The following is a 22,438-nucleotide window of genomic DNA, read 5'->3' on the forward strand; positions in this document are numbered from 1 at the left end:
TTTTATGTGTCTTTGTCTTGTAAAACAAAACATTCTAATTTGGTAGGTATCACTATTGTGGCACTTAACCAGGTAGGTTTTCTTGTGCAGTTCACAGAGTTGGCACAGTTATGTACTGGTAGTGAAAGTAAGATAGCAGAAAGTCGTTCAGAGCCTCCAGCTTAAGGCTCTGGATTTACTTCCACAAAAGTTTGTTCTTCAGATAAAAAGGCTTCAGACAAGGAGAGCGATAACACAAGGTCAGATATTGGTCTGGGATTCAGTCATATGTAACTCGAGGCATTTATTATGTTCCGTATCTGTGTTCATTGGTGCCAAGAATAAGAATGATAGCCCAGTGCTATCAGTTGCCACAGTCACAATCTAGTGCCACTCAAGTATTGCAATATGGACCTTTTAATATTATGATCAACTATGTACAGGACACTGCAATGACACCATGGTTGGGAACCCCCTTAACTAAGCCCAACACCACCATCAGGTTTGCGTCAGGTCTCGAGGTTGACCAAGTTAGGTTAAACATCATTTTGCTCTGCAACTATTTGTAGATCTATGACTCATTTGCATCAAGGACACTCAGCTTCTATGTTAAGTGACATCCTTTTTGCACACCAAGGACAAACCAAATTTGCCTGTGACCAAACCAAATTTGGTTATTTCGGGGCCACATCCAAGAATGGCAGTTGTGTTCCAACAGACTGGTGAGGAAAACATCATATTGATTTAGAACAAACAATGCAAGGTTTGGGAACACTTCAGTGAGTCTGTTGCTTATTTTCTTTTAGTCTCGTGCTCAAATCTATTCAGAAAATGCACCTGTGGATGTAGTTGCTTCACTTTTTGTTCAATATGCATAGGCAGTGGGAAAAACGTGCAGCACCACAGTCTGTGTCGACACCTCATGTTAATCCTCCCTCTCTCTCTGTAATGTGCTGATTTGTTTAATCCCCAATAAGCATCATTCGATGCTTGCGATGCGCGACTCGTCTGTGATCGGATCCATTCAGGTGAATTGACTAAAGTCACGACAATCAAGGTGTGTGCTCAGAGATGAAGGTGTTTACTTGCAGTCACATGCTTATTCTTTCACTATTCTGTCTCTTGTGTGACTTAAACACTCACCATTGGGAAGTTAGCCAAGTAATGTAATGGAAGGCAAACGTTTACAAATGAAATCCCAAACAGCCCGAAGGCTCACCGATTCCTCTGTTATGTGTGGAACGTGGTAATGTACGTCCATTCTAAATTCTGTAATCGTCACTGCCCACACAGATGTGTCCGTTACATCGTTTGTTCTGCAGCACGCCCACTAGATAGCAGCACAGAGTCCAGTATTTCTAACAACAAACGCAGCAAGAGTAATAAAATGTATCTTCAGATCTCCTTCACCAGTATGTAGATATATGAAAATATATGCCATAACAGTTGATATGAATTTGAATAACTGGGATAAAATGTGGATGAATGCAAGCACGCTTCCTGTTTGTATCCCATGGTCGTCATAGAACCTGCTGAAGGGACATATTTTCTGGCCTGGAGAAGCCTTAGAATCCACCAGGAGGCGCTGGAATGTGTGCCAGGACAGAGAGATATTGTCAGAAAGACAGAACTGTGATAAAACTACAGAGGGTCAGGTCAAAGTGAGAGAACCCTGGAAGCCACTCCGAACCTCATTCTTCTGCATTATCTGCTGATGCTAAAAACCTCAAGCTGGGATGTGTGTGTGATTTTTCCTGCTGAGAGTGAGGCTGTTAAAGTAGCACCGAGATCAATAATTTAACAGCTGAGCAAGTGTGACTTATCCATTAGGAGGAATGTGGGTGAGAGCAGGTGATGTGTTAATCGGCGCATTTGTGAATGCGCTGTTATTGAACAGTCAAACCACATGGAGTAGACATTTGTGTGATACATGTATCGATTTAAAAAAAAAAAAATGCTGGTCACGGTAAATGCTGATATCACAGGGCTAAAAGGCCAAGTGAGCTACACTCCTGACCACATTCAACACCTAACATTCACCATTTTGTGTAGTTGCGAAACATAACTGAGCTGAGGAGGATGGAAATTACAATGATTTGTCTGCTATTAAAACATAAAACACATAATTAGACAAACTGAAGGAGGGATTATATTGAATATGACTGTTTTCACAATTAATTTATACAGAAGCAACTAAGGCAAGATGCAGCCACAGTGTTCAAAATAAAGTTCAACATTTCAGATAATGAAACATTTTTACTCAAAGTTGTGAGGTGTGAATATTTCAAATGTCTGTGCATCAAGTTAATGGAACCAGTTTTTTTTTTCAGAAATATATTTATTTTATGTGAAATGTATGTTTTTATTCCTGCCTGGCAGCACTCAGCCCACAGTGAAGTCAAGAGTCAGATGGTTCACTTCTGCATTAAGCCACTTATATTGCAAACATTGCTGAAATGAGGCAAACATGCTGATGTAGTGGACCCCACTGACCACTGCTGAATGTATGGGCGACGGAGCCCGATGGAGAACTGTTACCTGGGAATATAGAGAGTGTAATATGACATAACATTAGCAGCGACTGCCTCACGTAATGAGGGCGCTGTGCACTTAATGAGTAAAAGCAAACAAAAAAATAACAAAAGGCAAAAACAGCAGCAGTTACAGTCCTCAGTCTGTGCTTTGATGACTGCTGTATAATTGTTTTCACTTCTTCCACAACATTAAAGTTTGATGATGTTTTAACTTGCTGTGCATTTCCAAGTAAAATTTATTCAAATGGGAAAAACAATAGTGATTGTTAAACCTTCTAATTTCATGATGCAGAGGTAATGAAAGTTGTTAAGTTTCTCATTAACTGTAGACGGCAATAGACGGCAGTATATTAAATATAGATGTTTTCTTTCTTTCATGAACCATTAATTAAGTATTCATTTTTTGGGAAAAGAAATTGTATTGCCAAGAAAAACGTAGAAATGTCGAGACTGTGTTCTTTGTTTAAGGCTGTTAGGAGAGTGTATTTCCATGTATGAATAAAATATAGGCCACACATAACCTAAAGCGTAACAGTAATGTTGATGACCAAAAGAAAAAAAAACAAACCAGAGTGCTGTAGTATCTTGTATCTAGACAGCACAGTGTCTTAAAGGAACATGTCACAATTTCAATTTGATACACCATGTCGAATGAATTTAATGTGTTTCCATGCTTATATTTAATTAGCATATTAGCAATAAACCCACATTACAGCCGAGGCCGATGGAAATGCTATTAATTCTGCAAATCATAATATGCATATTGAGAGAAAATGAGAGTGATTGCTGCTGTTGTAATTATCGTGCTGCTGATCAGTGTGTCATTAAAAAAACGAAAGCCATGAACCCGTGGATGAGCGCTGACAGCATCAGGACACTAATTGACACTACAAGCCGTTGCTCGTGAAGATAAATGGTTGTCTTTTATTGCAAGGCTGCCGTTTAATATACAAAAGTAAAAAATGTAGTAACTGCAACATTTTTACATCAGACCACTCGTGTTCTCTAGCCTCTCAGCAGGAAATCTGCTTCACTCGAGCAGGCTTTGTTTTTCCAGTTTCACTCTGGCCGCTCACCAAACTCAGGAGTCTGTCCTGATTGACAGCTGTATACAGAATGCTGCTGTATTACCACATGCAGCAGTTCTACTCAACGTGCACTAACGGGAGCAGTGGTAGAACATGCCCAGATCCCTGACATCTGTGCAATTGCTGCACTTCTGTATCTAAATCTATTTAACCACTTCCAGAGCTTTGTCCTCTGGGTTCTAGGGACCAAGACCATACTTTCCACATTTCCCAGCTCCTAATACAGGCTTTGGTCATCTCCCGCCTCGACTACTGCAACGCCCTGCTAATAGGCCTCCCGACCTGTGCTGTGAATCCACAACAGATGGTCCAGAACGTGACGCCGCGTCTGGTCTTCAATCAGCCTAAAAGGGCATATGTCACTCCTCTGTTCATTGAGCTCTGGCTACTCTGAGCCGTCCGCATCAAATTCAAATCACTGATGCTACCCTACAGTGCTCCATGGGTCTGCTCCCTCCTAAATAAATGCTCTCATAAAGGCTTATGTTACCCCTCGACTACTCCATTCATCAAAGTATTGTCGTCTGGCTGTGCCAACACCCCACACAGGACAATCCAGACTCTTTTCATCTGTCATTCCACGCTGGTGAGCACTACCAGAACAGGGGTGTGTCCCTGTCTATCTTCAAGAAGCTCTTCCAAGAGAATCTCCTGTCCTAGCGCTTACCTTACCCCCTCCCCTGCACGATCTCCTACTGCACTTAGATCCACTTATGCACTCTCACCCTCTGACATCCACTGTTCCTATCTAGTGATCTATCTGTTGCGTGTTCTTTCCAAGACTTCTTCTATGTAGCTTATGTGTTTGAAATTAAATTTCAAACACATAAGCTACACATTAGACAAATTTTGTCTAATTTCCATGCAAAAAAAAAATATCTCCCTCTTTTGTAAGTCGGATAAAAGCGTCTGCTAAATGCTTAAATGTAAATGTAAATTTCCACTTGCACATAATGACCCAGGTTCCATTCATTCTACAGTCTATGCACTTGATCTACTTTGCATTCCATTGGTTGTGATTTCTTGCCAGGAGTTTGACCCTATTTGAATGTCCTTGCATTCTTTAAAGAGATGGGGGGGGGGGGGGGGGGTGTACATGTTTCATTACCACTGGACCGGTGGTTGAGTGCATCAACAATTGGAATGGAAAGTGTTGTGCCACAGGGAGCAAGCCATAAGCATCATCATTAAAATTGTGTGGGGCGCTCACAAACAATGTGCATTTACTTAGAGGTCATGCATATGTGTCCCTGAGAGGCTACGTGCAAGTCTTGGTTCAACCAGGACATCTTTGTGTGGAATTTGTATGTTTTCCCTAGGGTCTGTGAAGGTTTTCTTCAGGTGCTCTCTCGCAGTCCAAAAACATGCAGATCGGGGTTGTTCATTTGTGATTCTAAATTGGCTGTGAATATGACTGAACATGAATGGATGGATTTATCTCTGTTTGAGATTGGTCCCTGTTGGCCATAAGATTTATATATAGTAGATTGGGACTGGATGGTTTATCATCTGATGAAGCTCCCCGCTGCTCAGTGAAAAACAGTAGATTATGGCTCCATGTGTCTCACAAGTGTCTTGACCTTTTACAAATCGTTAGGCAATTCAAAAGTGAATTAGCATTAAGCATGTCATGTTAATAAGTCATTCAATATTTTAAAATAGGAAATAGACCGACAAATACAACTAGAAAAGCAGTCGGAGAGCGCAGACCTCCGCCAAGGCAGCTCAGTGCCTATAAAATGGTCAGACAGCAAGTGTTGTAACCAGTAATAGTGTCCGTGGATCACGACCAAATTTAAATCACATGTTCCTGGTCCCAATGTGGATATTTCCTGAAAATTTCATCCAAATCCGTCCTTGACTTTTCGAGTTATGTTGCTAACAGACAGACAGACAAAGAAACTCTGGCGAAAAGGTAAACCTCCTTGGCAGAGGTCAACAAAGGTGGTGTACAGCACATCACATTCATTCAGTATTATTAAAGGTGCATTATGTAATAAATCTAAAGCAACTGGCCATAAAATCCTCCTAATATGTCACAGAGACTCAGGAATAATGTTCATATAACAAACTGAACTCACCAACAACAACAGTACAGCCAAAATATTTGCATTAAAAAAAATATTTTGCAGACTGCAAATCACGTTTATGTTTTGAAATCATGTTTTGGTATGTGGCGCCACCTACAGCCGTCTACCAATCATTGCAGCCAGTAGAGTCTCAGCTGCCGAGCAAACACGGGTTGCCAGATACGTCAGAAAACGAAACCTAAAAGACCTCTGTATTTTGAATTTGAATGTCTTAACCGTTATTGGCCACATTCTTACATATGGCACCTTTAAGTCTTGGGGCTAAGTAATGTCCTTTTCAAGATGTTTTGTTTGTTTTTTACATTGTTAGAGTACACAGGAAATTGTAGTGCTGCTTAGAAGCCCTCATAAACATTCACAGATTCATACTCTGTCAGCAAACCTAAGATGAGACAGGGAAGAGAAAATAAAGAGAGTACAATTTCTGTTTTGTTCATTGATGGGCTCCATTTAACCAAATTGACTGATTTCATGAGGCTGTTTGCAATTACAAAACCATTAGGCTTCTGTTTCCAGATTTAAAACAGCAGTCTATACCTTTATATGTTGGAATCACAGCCTCAGGGCAGAGACTTGTTGCATCTAATATGCATTGAAACTTGTGTTATAAGGTAGATGATGACAACGGCATGAGTAGTTATGTAGTACAGTATTCTCAGGAGAAAATCAGGAGTTTCTCCTCTGCACCAGTCTGTTATTCTGGGTGATGAGTGGTGATGTTGCATTACTGCCTTCTTCTGGATTCTTCCTTATTACCCTTGCTTATTCTGGTTATTTTAGATAAGTGTTCAAACTGAGGACGTTGGACTTATTTTTTCAAAATCTGAATACTTTTTCATCAAAAGAGAGAATAATGTACCAAAATATAAATATGTAAAAGGTAGAAAAAGACAGGCATTTTTGAAAATAGAGTGAATATCCGAAGGTTGTGCAGTTGGAATGCTGACATTCCAACTATGTTTTCTGCTTGTGGAAAAATGCTCATTTTCTAGTTTACACACCAGCTCTTCTGTCACGGATGTGATTGCAGTTCTATTTCTTTCCGTCAGCAGAATTAAGGTGATGACAGTTTGGGTGCAAAACTTTTTTTTGTGTGTGTGCCAAGCATCAACTTAATATTTTCATGTCTGATTGCAGTCAGTGATGACACTGCTTCTGGCAGAATCAATGTCTCACCCTCCTGACAAATCTCTTCTTAAGCTCTTTAGTGACACCCTCTGCCAATGAGTTGTACATCCAGAATGAGAACTGTCCATGAGAGTGAGCATTTCTAGTGTTTGCTCAAGCAGACGCTTTATTTGCATGTGTGTGTGTGTAAAGTGAACGTTGGTCAGGAATATGCCAAGCTTTTCATTATTATCATATTCTACCTACAGCTCAGGTTGATTGTTTTGGATAGTGATTATATTGGACAAAGGATGCTGAACATGGAGCTGCCAGATGGGAGGAAAAGCAGAAGACCACAGAGAAGGTTCATGGATATTGCGAAGGAGGACAAAAGGAATATTGTTATTTTCCTCCCCCCCCCAAAAAAATATAATGGGAAATTTAATCCAGAAGAAGATGGTTATATAACATGATGAATGCCAACTTATGTTAAACACCACTTCTAACTAATAGAGGTAGCCTGATTTATCGGCCAATTAGGACATTTTTTATAATTGGCACCAGTCAGCTATCGTATAATGCAGGGTTTCTCACTCCTGGTACTGGGGAGCCACTGTCCTGCATGTGTTAGAAGTTTCTCTGCTCCAACACACTTGATTCAAATAAATGGGTCATTATCAGGCTTCAGCAGAGCTTACTAACGAGCTGACCATTTAAAGCAGGTGTGTTTGAGCATGGAAACATCTGGGACAGTGCAGGACAGGAGTGAGAAACCCTGCTATAATGTACTGGCTGATTGTCACTTATTTCTAAGTTCAAACATTTTTGTTCTCAAAATCCTGATAAATGCCAAACTAAATATCTTGAGTTATGCTGCTCACAGACCGAGAGACAAAACAGACAAATGTAGCCAAATATATAAACCAGCAACTTTAAAGGCTATGCTCCTATTTAAAAAGAAAACAAAACTAAACAGCAACTGGAAATTTAATTTCTGTGTCAACAACGCCTTGGGCCCAATTTTCATTCAGAGTCTACAAAGAAATGTTTAAAGAAGTTGTTTGTGAGGTGTGTTGCTGGAAGAATAATTAATATTTTCAGAGACAGATTCAATAACACTGTTAGTTAGAGCTGGTGTAATCCAATAAAGGTCACAAGTCAGCAGTGGACCTCCATTTGCCTTCACGACCCCATCTGATAAAGGGCGCGCACACACACACACACACACACACACACACACACACACACACACACACACACACACACACACACACACACACACACACACACGTTTATTTCATTACTGGAGCCTCAACATAGAATATTGCTCACTTATAGCTGAGCGCTTAACATTTACTTGTTTCATTGTTTATATTCATCATGTTTATGGTTGGTGATCGCTGATTGTTTTTGTATCCATAGCATAGCGTCACCCTGTTAAAAGTTTTTCAGGAAACACAAACAACTTCACACACTTGACATAGGCCATTATCATAGGTCATTATCTTAAAGGGGTAAAATCGCATGAACTGATCAACTGATGATGTAGGCGATTTTACCATAAGTGGCCTGTGTCATTAGGAGATGATCGAGGCAAGAAATTTACAAAAAATTTACAAAAAATGACTTAGGTGATTATTTTAAAAGTGTGACGATAGTGTAGTTTCATTTACCACCAACTGAGTGATGGTGATCGTAAGTGTGGTATGTTTTGTTTGTTTTGTGTGTTTTTTTTTTTTAATGCTTACCACAGCTCTTCCCTCAAATGCTTTTAAAATTGTTGGTTACTAAACATTAAACAGCCTTCAACCACTTCAATTAACATCAGTTGTTCCTTCTCTTGTTCCTGCCATAGTTGAATTGTAATCCTGCCATGAATACAAATGCTGGTGGTAGCAGTTACATGAGCTACTATAGCTTCACGGGTTGGCTTGCAAATCATTGCAAATTGGAAACGAAATATTCAACATTTGAATATATTATATATATCGAACATAAACATTTAAAAAATAAAAAATCTAACACAAGCAATATCAAGCAAACCAAATTACAGGATTGTTTCTATGGTGTTTCATAATGATGCATGTGGGTTATTATCATCACGGCACTCTTTACATGTCTGCCAAACATCAAGATCAACACAGGAAGTCACTTGAAGCATGAAGTGACCAAATTAGAAGTGGCACCACTGCATGAGCAGAAAATGACTGTACATTCAATTTTACAAACGGCATTTCAAACTGTACAGCAGTTTTTAACTTTTGATATAAGGTGCATTTGAGATTAACCGGGATTAGCTGTCTTGATGACAGCTGCTGGAAGTAAGATGATACATAAAAACTCTTTATACAGTTTATACTTCTTGTCACTCATCACTGAGGCGACATGTTTTTTGTGTTATGGAAGAAATCGATCTGTTTAAATTAGTAGTGTTTTGTCTTTTTGTTGTTCTGCAAAGTGCATGAGGAAAATGAAATTATGTCTTGAAAATAGAAATACAACTTTATGAAGTGATCACTACACAAGCAGAACGTGTTGCCTGTGGGCTCCCATCACTCCGTCTTCTATGCTCTCTTTCGGTGCATTTTTCCTTTCCAACTCTACCGTCACTAAGGGTCTTCGGTAAAATGTGTGTTTGTCCTTGACTTGTCATCCTGGGGCTACTGGAAGTCTATGGGTCTGCAATGCATCATCAGTGCTGAGATATAATGAGCAGATAAAAGACCTGAACATAAACCATGTCATGCAGTCTTAAAGGGACACTGTGTAGTATTTATGGGTTTATATAACCCAAAATCCACTTTTTTTTATACATATTATGTGCTCCTGCATTGTCTAGTCGCTGTATAATAGTTTTTGTTTCATTTTCGTAGTGTTTCAAAAAGTCATGTAAAATAACATGGTCGCGGGCCGCGGTTGCCTAGCCACTGTTAGCATCGAGACGCCATGTTTCTACCGGAGCCTGTAAGGACAAACGCGAGAGAACAAATCAAGCGTCTCTTTACTTGTTACTCTCCCTCGCCTCACGAACCTCATCTGCCGACACGGAGAAAGAAGACGAGGACGACATTTGACCAGCTGCGGATACCGTAGCGCTTAGGGAAGGGAGGGGGTGAGCAGAGGAGCAGTTCTTTGTTGTAAATTTCAGCCTCTCCTCTAGATGGCACTGTAAACTACTTACTTCACCTTTAAGTCTATTTGAGCCAATCCCTGGCATCACAAAAAGGGTTCTAAGCTACTGCAGCCAGTGGAGAACAAGTGGATGAATTTAATGTAGCCGCCTTAATCCTGCAATATTTCTGCGACATTGTACATCACATGACAGGAATCATGTGCTATGTCAAATCCTGCATGCATCATGTCAAATCTGCACACACTCGTTATATATTGACAGAGCAAAAGATCCAGTGGTGAAATGTACTGTACTGTGTGAGGAGTAACACTACTCACCTGCTTCTGCAGAACGTGTTTATGACATGCTCCATTACATAAAACATCCGTAGGGCCCAGCTCAGTGATTTATTTCTCCTACACACGGCTTTTCTGCCATTAGATCCAGCTCCACAGTGTTCAGCAGATAGACTCACTGTTAGAATAACCAGTCGATGGATGGCTGTTGTGGTTATTTCATGGGAACACCAGTCACATACTGTGCTTCTGGCATTTAATGGCATTAAAAAGGATAATTCAGTCATCATTAAAATGGCACACAATAGGCTTTTTACTCCCAGTGAATGGCACCTGCTTCAACATTTGCTTTGATATAAGCAAAACAGAAAAACAGACGCATGTTTTTGTGACTTCTTGTCAGCAGTCGGGTAGCTTTTCACAGCAGGAAGGACACAAACTTTGAAAGATAACTTGGCTTCTACAAAAGCAGGTATCGGATGTTTTGTCAATGGTTGCTATCACAGCTGGTATGAGTGAATGTTTGATGAACATTTTAATCATCAGCCGGAAAACAATGCAGATGTGAAGCGCCGTGTGAACTTTTTCCTTCTGTGAAGAATGAGGCGGAAAGCCTTTAATTAAAACTAGTCACTGAAGCGTCCCTATGTCGCTCTGTTTCACTGTTGAAAATAAAGCCTTTCCGGACGGCTTGTCTATGAAATGCTGGTTAAACTTTCAAGGCAACGTCTTATGACAACATCAGACAAAGTATTGCTAGTGGTCTGTTTGTGTCCCAAGTAACAGTCGATATGCACTATATGGACAAAAGTATTCAGATGCCTGACCATTACACCAACAGGGACTGTAATGGCGTATTCGTATACATATACAGGACTTTAATATGCAGTTTCCACACTTTTTGGAAGACTTTGCTCAAGATGTTGAAGTGTTTGTGCAAGAAAATGCAGCAAACATAATTTGCTGCTATTCTGTGAGAATATTATTCTGACAAGTGTTGATAATTGTGTCAACGCGTCACTCAACCACACTTCAAAAAACCTGAATTAGTGAGGGGTTTGTTTTTCGAGGAGACAATGGGACAAGTGTGCTTAGTCTATTTCCACATGTCGTTGACATGCAGACAAAAGTGAGGAATCCTTCAATATTCTGACTGAACAGAGATTAGAAGAAATTAATTAATTAAGCTCCTCACTGGCTGCTCATTAGCATTTCACTAGACGCCATTTACATGCCACTAACTTCAAAGAGACCTTGAGTTGGATGCTCAGCCATTAAATACAGAGTAATCATGAAAAGCATCTAAAACCTCACAGGTGGAATTTAAACCCTTATTCTGCCTTTTTATCACTCATCTATTGCATGATTGTTAGAATATTGGGCACATTTCTTGTGTGGTGAACTTTTGCTTCCTGTCCTGTCTTCCTTGTTGATTGTCTGCCCCGCCCTAATGTGGGTCACCATGTGTCTCATTAATTTCACCTGTGTCTGATTGTCCTTGTCCTCGTGTGTTTAGTCTCTGTGCTGCTCAGTGTCCGTGTGCATTCATTTTGTTTGATACATGTCATGTTTCAGTTCTGTTGCTCTGGTTTGTATGTTGTTGTTTTTTTTTTTATCTGGTCTGCTCCCTGTGTTTCTGCTACATGTTGTTGTTTTTAAGTTTGAGTTTTTACCTTTTAGTTTGACTCCTTTTGTTCATTTTCGAAACTCTTTTACACTTCCTGACACTATCTTGTCACACACTCTTCATTCTAACAAAAATGCCATTAGGGGTAATTCAGCAGCCTCCATGAAGTCAACCATCAGAATTAATTTATCATTTGTGCGTACTTTATCTGTCATTTGCCACTCCCTTTTTTTTTTAGTATATGTCCTTTTCTTTGTTTCTCTGAAAGTTTAATACCATGTCACTTGTCTTGTTAGTCTTTTTTTTTTTTTGTCAGTCTTTGTTCCTACAATGGTCGTATCAATCTAAAGCTTTTAAGTGTAGCTTTGCTGTCTGGCCTAATGGCAACTGAACATCTGGTACTGGGATAAATAAAGTGTGGTGGAGTTGTACTTCATCAAGCCACATGGATCTCAGCCGACTCCCTCTAAATGTGACGATTCAGTGAGTGCCTTGTGATGTGGATGATGTGAATGGATGTAATGGAGAGGCACGTGTAGGCAGCAAGCAACAGATGGGGACTCTTCAGAAAATAAGTTACTTTTACTGTTTAAAGCCACTTTATTTACTTGTAATGTATTTTTTGGCAGGAGTATGAGTCCATAATGTGAACAGTTTTGCCTCATATTTCCCACAGTCGGATGAAACCGACATCTCCTTTACCTATACCAAGCCGCATGTTTGCTTGGTACATTTGACTATGTGATCTATGTGAAGAACATTAAATCAGGTAGGCTTACCATGCCCACCCTGATGTGTCTGGTGTCCTTTATTGCTAGAAAGGTGAGAGGAAAAGTAGAAAACCGTTGCATGCCATTTATAATATGTAATCTGAAAACCACCGACTGTGTTTCAAATCCACTCTAAGGTCCATGTGTTGGTGAAGTTGGCCTCAAATATACAGTTTTGATAAGTTGTAGGCTCTGTGCATGTGGCATGCATCTGTTCTGAATACCATCACATTTTTATGCATCATGTTTATTCTTAAATAATGAGTTGTTGCTCCCTGTGGCTGACTACGTAGGAAGATGCTCAGTTGGATGAATCAGCGGAATCAAAAGTAACTACTTTGTTGGTTTTTGGTGCAATTTAGGACAAGCAAACAATTTACATACACACACACACACACATACAGTCTGTGTGTGCAGTGCAGGGTGGCCACATGAGTAGAGGGAGCATAGAACAGTACATTCACATTTCATTCCATCAGTCACACAGCTGGCTCACCATAAACACAATCAATCACTGCACACAGTCCTGAGCATAATGGTCAGTGAGTGATGAATGGTGGAAGGGGGCTGTTGGCAGGGAGCTGAGCCACATTATGGATTATTTTGAACAACACCAACACTGCAGTGGAAAGCTTCAGCCGTGTCGATTACTGTTTTAGTGATTGATTTCCTTCACAATATTTCCCCCCCGAATTGTGTTGCACTGAGGCTTCACTGGTCTAATTCTCCATAGAAATATCTCAACCCAAATCCTCTCTGATTTGGCTCACATCAACCATGCCAAGTCACAAAAATCAAAAATCAAATACTAAATATCCAGCAGACTTTAGCGCCACTTCACACTGACTTGGCAGCATGACTCATGAACCACAGACTAGCTGATTTCAAAGTTTGTGCATTGCTCTACTCTACCTTGATGTTAGAATGATTGAAGTGGCTTAAAGGGCAGCATGACACACGTCTGTCTGTACACCTTAGGTTTGAGCCAAAGTCCTAAACATGCTACTCTCATGTACTCTACTCTCTCAGCAACAGATCCTATATGGGGCAAGACACTAATCTGAAATATATAATGAGAAAAATTGCATAAACCACCCTAAATTACACTTAGGGTCACACTGGAGGGTTTGCCGAGTCAGAAATAAATATACCTAAATGCTAGGACTTTGACTGCAACTAACATTTTTTTTAATTTATGGTTTTGTCCATAAAATGTCGATTGCTGTTTCCCGAACATTGACTCCATCCCCAAACGTTTAGTTCAGGGGTCTCAAAATCAAATGACCTGGGGGCCAATGCGCATCTATTGTGGTCAAGAAGGGGCCAGCCTAGAGAACAAAAGGGGGGAAAAAAAACAACTGTTCACAATATTGCATCATGATATAACATGTATACTTAATAACACTATTTATGATGCAAAATTAATATATTAATATCCAAAACAGACTTTTATTTTAAATTACATAAATAATAGTGTGGACAACTGTAATTAAAATTCGTACCAGGAGCCATTTCAGCTACTGCCATTTGTGGCTGAGGCCCTAACAAGCATATATATTGAATGTTGTATATGATACATTTAATAATGGGATAATTATGCCCAAATGTCTTATTATTACTGTTATAAAAAAAAAACATTGCTAGCAAACAAATTATATTCTATCACCTCACTGGCAGCTGAGCCTCAGCTCCACACTGGGTTTAAAAGACGGTGAGGTCGTGGGCCATGTTTTGATTATAAATGATATTAAGCGGGGGGGCCGTATGTAATCGTTTGGGGGGTCGCATGTGGCCCCCAGGCTGCCGGTTTGAGACCCCTGGTTTAGTTTGTCCAGACTGCAATGAAACAACTTAAAACAAATTGTGAAAATGCTCAAACAGATTAATTGGTTATCAGAATAATTGGATAATTTTACGACCATTTACTAATGGTAGAATAATCGTCACAGCCGTGGCCTTGACTCTATTCAGTATAAGGCTATTGTCTGATCACAGACAAAGGGCTCTGTCTAATAGGTGGTGCAAAGCAGTGCACAGTGCAATGCAATATCCTTGGAAGTTTACAAACAACACAGTTGTCATTTCACGTCCAGCTCCTACATTGTGAAAGTTACACCCTTCAGCGCATCCAAGGGTGTGTTGGTCTTAAAATGAATTGTGGTTGGGCACATTGTTTGCACATTGCTATCTTGAAAGCCACTGCATCTTTGACCAAAAACAAAAGCCTGGTCTAAATATACGACATAAGCAGTTTCACAATACACGTGCACTCTGGACCTGACTCATGTCCACAATAAGCTCCTGCTCCTCCCCTTCCTCGTCAGTTAAATGCAGGTTAGTAGATGGTGAGTTGATTAGTAGATGAACCACTCACGTACCTTCACCTCATGCATGAGCAGATCCGTCCATACATCAGAGAATCATTCACTTCTAAAGTTTCCTGCATTCACCATTCAAATAGCAACACAGCAGACACAGGCATACCTGGCTTTTTAACAGAATGGCAAGAAAATCTCTTTATGCACAAAAACACGCCTACAAATATATAATATGATCTGCACCCAAAATGTATGTGGCAATTACGTATATCTTATCATATGTGCTGCAAATATGCATTCACTTGGAAACATGTTCAAAAAGAGTTGCAAATCCATGATTGTGATATATTCATGTTAATACTTTAGTGAAAGAGCTTCATTCTGCTTATTTTATGAAAACAGTTCTCCCTTCTCAATTGTTAAAAGCCCTCCAAACGTTGTGCTGATGTTTAATTGATTCAACAATGAACCAACTGTTCCTTCTTTAGGAACCATGTGTATGTATCTTGCAATTGTATGCGTTCATCCTCACTCATCTGATTCAAACTGGAACACATGGAAAAACTGTTCATGTTTTATTCCCACACAAAAAAAACACGTGTCCGGTGTGACTGTGATATGAAACTCTCTGACCTATACCCTTCAAAGCAAAGTCTACAGAGTACCATCTCATTTTGTTGTACTCCACTTCCACTCTCTCCTGTCAAGAGTGTATGTGAGTGTTGAGAGCCTGAAGGTCATCCGATGTGTGACTGGATGAGAGGAGTTGGGTACATGCTGTGACAACCCATTGATGTCAAAGCTGTGGGGCTACTGCTCCCTCCCATGGCTCCATAGCATTATTCTCTGTTCTCTGTCAGGACCACTGTGCTCTGTGAGTGCCAGTGGTTAAAGCTCCCACAGGGGGCACAGTCCCGGAGTGAGCGCACAATTTAAACTCAAGGACGTTGACAGTGTTTGATACTGAACAGCATGTAGAGTCCAGCATTTATTTATTAATTTATTTATGTTGAAATTCCATGGCATGCAGAGGATTCTTAATAAATGTACAAAGCACATGTGGTGAACACAGAGTTCAAGTGCTGGAAGGAAAACTTGCTCCTAAATACTTTGTGTTTGATTTCCATGATGTTCTTTATTGTTATTTTTAAAATATTTGATGACAAAAGTATCTTAAACTCATTACTAAACACACATTAAATGTCTATATTACAAATATGAATATTATATTACAAATAAATCAAATCTTTTCTGGGGATTGCAAATACATTGCAAATAAGTGTCCAACTACTGTGGAGCTAGCTCCAGCCATCAGTGTTGTCACCATCAATCAATTTTTATATAAAGCCCATTTTCCAAATTTATGATCGCCTACATTTTAAGAGCAGTAGTATGTTCTGGTGCCTTAAAATAAACATAAACATTTTATAATAGTAATAAAAAACACATATGCCCAGAGTATCTTTATGCTCTCACTCCACTTTGCTCTGTGCATGAGGTGGTGCCCAGATCCCAATGATACATGATGAATTCCAGAGTCTCTTACCCTTAACCATAACCATCACAACTAAGTGCCTGACCCTAACCTAAACCCAGCTCTAACCTTAACCCTAAAATCAACCCTTAACCCTGTAAAAGACCTTTAAAGTTGTGGGGCCCAGACAAAATGTCCTCAAAAACGACAAAATGTCCTCACAAAGATAGGTAGGTTTCTTGGACCTCACAAAGTATAAATACGAGTACACACAGAAACACACAATAGCTGTGCAAGTGTTTCTTCTGAGGACACTTCAATGACTTCCATTAATTAGTTTACGCTTTGCCTCAGATCAACAAAGCATTATCCCTAACCTTAAACATCACCAGTTAATGCCTAACTCTAATCTTAACCTAAATATAATAATATAATATAATAAAAATAAACAGAAATAGTAATAGCCGGTTTCAGTGCTGCTGTTTCTAAAATTTAGATAATAATGTCTGCTTCTCATTTTCAGTTGATCATTTTGAAATGTCTATACTACTACTACTACTACTTTTTCCATTTTCAGTTAAGTAAACAGGGTCTGAGTCAGTGATTTGTGCAATATGGATGACTTTGGCACCTACAGGTAGCACAGAAGGAGGCTGGAATGATGGCACTGCAAGCAACCACAAAGAGAGCATTTCATGACATCACTGCCTGGCTGTGGAAATCAGATGATGTTAACATTGGCCTGGGCAGATGGGAAACTGAGAGGCACTGTTTGAGATGGGAATAAAAACTGGCTGCCTCTGTGGTCTGTTTTTCAGTGAGAAGAACAGCTTTGTTGTCAGTCAACATAACAGAAACACAGCAACCACTATATGCTTTACATTTTAAAATAGAACTGAGGCATTGTGCAGTTGTCCAATATGTTAGAGAAAAAGTTGATTTTCGTGACTTTAGGGTTACCTTATCACAAAATGCAAAGTTTTTCAATGAAAGGAGATGTGACGTGCAGTTAATTAATTAATTTTAATTTCCCTTTGAATTTAGGTTGACTGGAGAATATTTAACAAAATATCTACAACCCTGGTACAAGTGAAAGGGCAAAGTAAAAAAAAACGAACAAACATGAATGGGTGACTTCAGCACTGGACAGCAGTGTAGTGCACATGCAGCCACAATAAATAACAAAATAAAACTTACCCAAAGTCTAACAACAAATGCATTTATTCCATTTACAATTGATCATTCACTATCAAAATCTATAATTAAATAGTTCGAATTTGCCCTTATTCTTTTTCACGTCAAGCACCAGGTGGAAGGAAAGGTAGTGACATGTAACAGAGTAAGATGACCAAAGCAGAGTGTAATTTGAAACCAGTTTCCCATTTTTCTCCCTGTGTGTGCCTGGGTTTCCTCCCACATGGCCAAAAACTTGCAGAGGTTAATTGGACACTCTAAATTGCCTGTAGGTGTGAGAATGTGAGTGAATGGCTGTGCGACTCTATATGTTGGCCTTGCTATGAACTGGCGCCGTGTACAGGGTGGAGTACCCTGCCTTTCGGCGTATTATGTCAACTGGGATTGGCACCGGCAGCTCTGTGACCCTCATGGGAAGGATAAAGCAGTAGAAGATGAATCCATGTTATTTTATTTTTGCAGTGTTCTGAGGACATTGTGGTCCCTGATACATTTGCTACACCGTTCACGACCACACGTGATGTGTTTTCATGCCGGAAAGGATGTTAATTATCTCCCCCTCGTACTAACCAGGTGCCAGGTCCGTAAGATATTGTTATCAAAACAACAAATGCTTCTGTAGACATGAAAACAAGTAGCAGGATTTGGCTTCAGAAAGCATGTTCCAAAATGTAAGTGAAAAGGCAGTCATGGCTACAGATGAGCTCAAACGCAAACGGTAAATCTTGTCAAGACAAGCGGCGTCCTACCAGCAATGGAGAGCAGACCTAATTGATGATGCCCATCTAATTTATTGTAAGGACAATTTAAAGTCAGTTTGTTTATACATATATCTCTTGCATTTATTATCCGAACACGGGCCTTCGTAAATCACGTCCTAATTTTAAAGCCTGTCAAATAATCTGTTGGATTTTTAGAAAACATTTATAGATTTCACTATAGAAAGGATGTTATAACTTCTGTTGTGTGGCAATGAGTCGCACAACACCATATTGATTTTAAGGATTTAGGTAAAGCCAAACAATCAGAAATGAACATTACTACACGAGGCAGCCTTATCTAATGTCTACACTTAATATTGTGAAACTGAATCTTTTCTAAGCGGTCAATAAAACTATCACATCGTGCTGTAATCCCTATCTATCTAATCCTCCTCTAATAATGTAGACTGTGTTGTACAAAGCATTATTTCCCTGTGCGCCTGATTGCTTTCAACAAGCACCTTGGTCTGAGATATTATCCCCAACTATCAGTGTTGAGGAAATATCAAGTTGGTTCAAGAGATAATTGTTCCTTCTGGCTTCAGTGGTGCAAATGGAAAAAAAAGAGTGTACAGTACATCTTTCTCCAAATATGTCCCCGATGACTTCTGAGAGGAAGCTTTCATCTCTGTCTTCAAAAACAGCCAGGACAGATTAGTTTGTTCACCGCAGAAAATACCATGAAGGATTTATGAAATCAGGTAATAGATGTGCAGTATTACTTTGGAGCAGCTTCACTTATCGTCCATTTTTTATCTTCGGCATCTCTGCCTCAGCTGTCGTATCTTTGTGTTATTTGTTCCTCGCTGATATTAGTGAGAATGAGTGACTGTCGTGATTAGTTTTGATGGTCACTGCGGTAACGGATACTCAATATTGTTGGTGGGGTATTTATTTTCTCAAGTAGACCATCTAGTTCGTGTCAGATCTGGACCTTGCTGCCGTTTCACTAACTTCAGCTGAATCGGAGAAAGAACAATGCCAACTGGAAGACCTAAAGAAATAAGTATGGAGCGGAAAACTAGAATTAATGATCACACTATTGTGAGGAAATAAAACACTGACATTATAGATGTGTTTGCATGTCTGTAAAGTATGATTTGTCTCTGTCTCTGGTTTAGTGTTGCTCTAATTAGTGTAAGAGTTATTGTACAAGATGCATAGAAGGGGCAACGGGCATGTTACACAGCATAATAAATAAACCATCCATCCATCCATTTTCTACCGCTTTATCCTCCACATTTTCGCAGGAGGGGCTGTGTCAATCTCAGCTAATATAGGGCGATAGGCGGGGTACACCCTGGACAGTTCACCAGTCCATCACAGGGCCACATAGAGACAAACAACCATTCAGTATCACACTCACACCTACAGTCAATTTACCTCAAACCCCTAATAGCAAAAAAATGCTGAAGGGTATAAATATAGGTCCTTTTTAACTGGACCATACAAAGCTGACAAAGTACAATACTGCCCACATTTACTGTAAACATCTGTCCCACCAGGTTGGGCTGAAGCGTGCAAGGTTAGTTCAATGTGTGTCGTTTTTAGTCGGTGTCCACCCCCGAAGCTTGAATAATGTTCTCTGTCCATTAGTAAGCACAGCCACCCATGCGACACCGTCATCAACATACGTTTGTTTTCAGCACAGTTTAGGATGCGTATGATACATGACGTTTGGAGCAATTGTTTTTTAATGGAGGCTGTTAACATAATTATAAATTCTATGCGGATGAAGACAAAATGTTGAACATAAATCACGTCAATGCAGTATCCTTAAGACGGATAAAATGAGCTGAAACTACAGTATATCATAGGCCACAGTAAGGTGAAAGAAAACCCAGTGAAGGTCTACTAACAGCAATATAACAGTTATTTGGTAGTTCTTTCAGTCCAGCAGCAGTGGACAGATCGCACCTCAGCTGCTCAGAGGCAGACCATCTCTATTACCACACACACACACACACACACACACACACATATGCATTAACATACAGTATGATGCTATTTATAGATTCTGCCTCTTCTTTTGCCAAAAGCCAGGATTACAGAGTCATCACATTCTACAGATAACACTCTTGTCTGTCGGTGATTGCATTGCAGTGGTAAAAAGGCTGTGGAGTGTGAATCACTATCACTCTGCTGCAACGCACACACAAATCTCCAGCGTTCAGGGAGAGCTGCACATTATTGCGCACACTGAGATGAGTAAGGATGCAACTTTATTAATCCATGTGGGAATTGATAGTGTTGCTGAAGTAAAAGTTGTACTTTACTTTTCTATTCTACTGTAAAGTGCTATTATTGTTTATTTATTTTCCCCTTTTAGGTTCCTTTTTAAGATCCTTGCTGCACATTTTGACATGAGGTAAATATCTGAGATACAGAACTGATTAAGAAACCAGGTGTATGTTCAAAAATGTGTGCTGTATTACATTTAGCAAAATTATCAGTTGCATTCCTAATGATGCATTACTTCCTTCTTTTTCCCTTGCCTCTTTGTCTCCTTCTCCGCCTCAACAACCCCACGCATGATAATTAAACATATTGTTCGGCGTAAGCTTTAATTACATGAAATTAAGATAAATAAATGCATTTTAGCGATGCAATGAATAAGACTGTGAGGATTGATATGACTATAAATGACACTATTTCCCACATCGAGGTCATTTGGGTAATGAGGCATGTCATTACATTAATTAGTACATATTTGTATTCTTACATTTTGGGCCATGCATTTACAGATGTAATTTAATGATGATTCTTTATGTTGTGACACTTGGGCTACAGACCAGAATTTCAAAGTGGATTGGAATAAGTAGCTACTACTTAGTGATGAATTTGAAGTTTGACATGTGCAGCAGTAACAGACATCCTGGTGAGAATGTGATAGACTGGAACATGGTGGTGGATAGAATCAGTCTCATTTGGCTCTTCCTGCTACTCTAAATTTGAACACCTGTGTCAAATCGTACCCAGCCTGATGTAGGAGAAGCCAAACTTCCGAGACATGGTATCTTTTTGTTGGGTAAGGATTCATTCTGCAGCAGGATATTGACCACAAACACACTATAGCGCTTTGCAAGAACAAACTGAAGACCACAGACCAAGAAGTCACTTTAGTATGGTATAATATGGTACTATGAAATATAAGAGTTAACAGTTAATATAATACAGTACAGTGGAGCCCTGTGCAGGAATATATATACATATATTTTTTTTTTTAAATCCTGCTCCTACTGAATTTCACCATTTCCACCCACTCCCGCTGTCTGTCTCTGTCCCGCAATATTTGTGTCCAACGATTAAATACGATTAAATAAGTTTTATCTGCACTGAATGTTTTATTTCAGTCGAACAAGACCAGAATAAATAAAAACTAATTCGACAAAAATCTCTCAGCTTTGAATCACAAACTGGTAAACTGAGGCCAAAAAAACGAATCAGATGGGCAAATGTATGTGCACTTTTAAAAACAATTAACAAATCAATAGTCAAAAGTGCAAATATCACATTATTATGTACAAGAGCAACTCAAAAACAGATCAAAACCTTGAGACACATCAAAGAAATACATTCAGACTTGGTAGTTCCACTCTTTAGCACAACATTTTTGGAAATGTCCCCATTGTGGGACAATAAAGGTATATTGTATCGTATCATATCGTATCTTTGGGTATATAAAGGTATATTGTATCATATTGTATCGTATCCTCCATTGCACTCTCCATCCTGCCAACAATCTTGGGACACGATGTCTATTTTTAGCTGCACGATCCGACCCATGGCAACCTCAGAACCACCAGACCAGATTGGCGTTGGGTCCCATGAGATCCCAGTCCCAATGCAGAGCTCTACAGTACAGTACAGTACATCACATACAATAATGTGACTAGGTCGTGTGTGCACGACAGTACACGTCTAGTAAGTACAGTACAGATTAGTGTATAGTACCGTATAGTATAGAATGGTCAACAAAAGAGTCACAGATAAAATATGATGATTAAACATGCCAATCAAGCAGTTTCCTGCAACTACAGCTCAAGGTCCAGCAACATTTAAAAGGTTTTTAATGGCCATAAACTGTA

This window comes from Microchirus variegatus, assembly GCF_963457635.1.
Source record: "Microchirus variegatus genome assembly, chromosome: 7".
NCBI classification, from domain to species: Eukaryota; Metazoa; Chordata; class Actinopteri; order Pleuronectiformes; family Soleidae; genus Microchirus; species Microchirus variegatus.